This window comes from Dasypus novemcinctus, chromosome 9 (genome assembly GCF_030445035.2).
Source record: "Dasypus novemcinctus isolate mDasNov1 chromosome 9, mDasNov1.1.hap2, whole genome shotgun sequence".
In the NCBI taxonomy this organism is placed as follows: Eukaryota; Metazoa; Chordata; class Mammalia; order Cingulata; family Dasypodidae; genus Dasypus; species Dasypus novemcinctus.
This window is the reverse complement of record NC_080681.1, coordinates 1,436,757-1,439,980: the sequence shown is the minus strand read 5'-3', so window position 1 is coordinate 1,439,980 and position 3,224 is coordinate 1,436,757. Positions and strand designations below refer to the sequence as shown.

The 3,224-nt window shown below is 43.7% G+C and overlaps 1 pseudogene; it reads right to left on the bottom strand.

The window, feature by feature from the left end:
• Positions 1-627: 627 nt before the first annotated feature.
• LOC101420533 (ubiquitin carboxyl-terminal hydrolase 12-like) lies at positions 628-1,756 on the bottom strand (annotated as a pseudogene).
• Between the last annotated feature and the right edge of the window lie 1,468 nt (positions 1,757-3,224).

The following is a 3,224-nucleotide window of genomic DNA, read 5'->3' as shown; positions in this document are numbered from 1 at the left end:
TTTGACTAGTTGTTCCCTACATATACATATACTGTATATTATTATAAGCTTCTTCAGGGAAGCAAATCACATTTGTCTTCCTGACACTGAATTCTATTATTTGTTAGTTTATTACCTCAGGAAGGCAACTACAAGTTTTGGGCCCAAAAGTGTATCTGGTTTATGCTTGGGGAAAAAAACACTGAATCCGCTCTCTCTATATACTGAGCACAGGCAAATTTACACAGTGCATGCAATATTATCTCCTTAAATAATCGGTGCAATCCAGCACAGATTTCTAATCTTTCTATTGTACCCCAAGGAGTTCAGATTATTACTGGTGCAATTAGTAAAGAGAAAATGCATGTCAGTTACTGGAAGGCTGTTTAAAAAGAGGAGCTGGGTATCTGATTTCACTGACTTGTATGTGTATAGAACTGCACGGACAGCATGATGCCTGAGCAAATAAACCAACTACCATAATAGAAGGGGTGGTCAATCCACAGTCTTTGCTTTATTGTGTGCAAAGTGAGCTACTGCCCCGAGCTTCCTGCATTTCTCTTTTCTTGAAAAATCAGTGCTTGATCCTTTCCAAAATAACCAGAGAAGAAATGAGGCAGAAAGTATCTCTGCAATACAGTTCCCTATTCAGTGCCGAGACTGATAGAAAAGGATGCAATCAGACTCAGAGCTCTTTGAGATATTTGATGTTAAACCTAGAATTCTTCAATAGCTTGTACATCTATTTTTTTCTACAATGTTGTCATCAAACAACAACCAAATATCACCTTCTCTTAACTATTGCAATATAATGATCTCGATTGGGACCACTTCCACAGTGAACCACGATAGCAACAAGGTCATACATTCTGTCAGGATTGGTTGCATCTCCTGAAGTGTTAAAACAGATAGGTTCTAAAGGAAAAACTACCCGGTAAGAAAGTTTTGTATAGTGATAAAGTTGATCCATATATTTAAACCTCTTCAGGAGTAGAGCTAGACTCATACGCAGTTTTTTAACTTTCATCCCTTTGTGTGCTTCCTGCTTGCTTCACAGTAATATTGGTACTCAGTACCAATATTGGTACACAGTAATATTGTGTGCTTCACAGTAATCTTGTTACTCACTGCAGAGGGTTTCTGTGTTGCTAAAACCCCTTAAGCAGTGAGTAGTTGATGGGTTTTGGTCCACATCAACAGAAAAGTCTAAAAAATCTTCATCTTTGCGGCTTATAGTTTCATAGGCAAGACATCTGGTTTCGTTCGTTAATGTTCCCTGAAGGATCTCGTGCATCCACATTGGGAATAGTGTGCTATTGTTCTCACTGTTGATGTTGCCATTTAGTAAACGGCCATTTTGTTTCTCCTTTCTCTCTTCCTGTAAGATATCAGCAATTGTATTTAATAGATAATTTAAAAACTCATGGGCATCTTGCTGCATGTTGTTATCAAAAAGTTCGTTTTCTTTCCGTAATCTTGTTACGAACTTCTTGGGAGGTATTACTCCAACCTTTTTCCTCTCGGTGGCTATGCTATGGAAAAGGTCTGCCAAACATGTAAGAAGTTTCACCTTCTTCCTAGGCTGATTCTTGTATGCGAGAACTTTCTCACGAAATGGACGACAAAAATAAAGTGCTTTGAAGTAGCAGCTATTCCCAAAATTGACTAAACAGAAATAGCGCTGGTTAACTGGAAACTGTTCTGGACCAATCTCTTCCTCTAATGCCAAGGCATCGGCGCCCAGGGTAGAGGTGGAGCTGAATTTGGAGACTGTCATTTGATTTCCATCCGCCCAGTGCCATCTTCCGGCGGGCGCGGGAGGAGGAATCAGCGCTCGCTCTCTGCAACCTGGGAGGCCCCAAGCGCCGCCGCGCGCCCCGCGATGGAGCCCTGTGTGCGCCGCCGCCGCCCGGGCTCCGGCTCCTCCCGCCCGGCTCCTCCCGGCCAGCGCCGGCCCGCGCAGCCCGCTCTGCGCGCACGGCCACCAGGCTTCGCCACGGCCCTAATCCCTGGGCGCCCCTAGTCGCGGGCCCAGAGGCATCGTCTGCATCTTTTGATTGGAGAGTTATTTCCTATTAACATTCAGTGTTTTTACTTGCATGTCAGTACTTGCTAGTTTTCTTTAGGTTTACATATGTCGTATTTTGTTTTTATCTTTTTATTTTTTCAGTTATTCTTACTAAGAATCAGGGCTTGTTGGGCAACTTATACTTCCTGGAATGTCTGTCCTCACTTCCTTTTCATGCAGGCTGCCTAGGATTTCTTTAAGTACTGGGGATTAAAACCAGATCCTCATGTATGTGAAGCGGGTATTCAACCACTGATCTATACTCATCCCACAGGTTACATTGGCTTCTGAAGGTTTATTGTCTGCCTCTGCCTGCACTCTTTTCCATTGTGACTTTTGGACTTCTGGTGTTTTATTTGTTACCTCTCCCAGTTGCCATGTCTCCAGGCTGTTGTGTACCAATTAGACCACCGCACAGTGACACAGTTACACTCTCTTCTTGGGCAGGTGGGAGTGACAGATTACCTGGTCACTTCCCTGCTTCTGCCTCCCTGAAACTGCTTCAGCACTAGCTGGTCCACCTACACTATGTCCCTACTCCTCACTCCCTCTCCCTGAGTTGGCTGGGTGTTGGTTCAAACTTGTTTAACCTTCAGCTCCCCCACCTCAAAAGCCTGGATACCAGGATGCACTCCTGGTCCCCTAGGGGCTTTCCTCATTCTCAGAGTTGGCTGAGCATTGGTCTTCAGCCAAGGCATTTCCCTGGCTTCCCTCTCCCTCTGAACATGCTGTGTGCTGGCTTGAGTGCCTTATCTCCTATTGTTTCCCTTTTCCCTGGCCAACTGGTTCCCCCTTTCTAGTTGCCCTCTCCTGTTGCCTTAGTAGTCCCAAAATTTCTCCCCTGTCAGGTAATATTCTCTACCCTTCTGAATATTCTGGAGGAAGAATGAAGCCTGCCATTTCCTACTCTGCCATCTTGGATAATCCTATATCAATGTTGTTTCCTGAGCTTGATAAATGCACTTAAGTTGGTTATATAATTGAATAGCTTTGTTTGTAGGAAATGTGCATGGCAGTATCAAGGAGCATGATATTCACAACCTCCATTCAAATCTTCAGAAAATGGATTGATAGATGAAAGAAAAAAAAACTGTAAGTGTGGCAAAAAGTTAAAACTGGTGGATCTGGTTTTCTAGGGGAATGGGGTTATGCTGGAGTCCTCTATATGAAGTTTGTC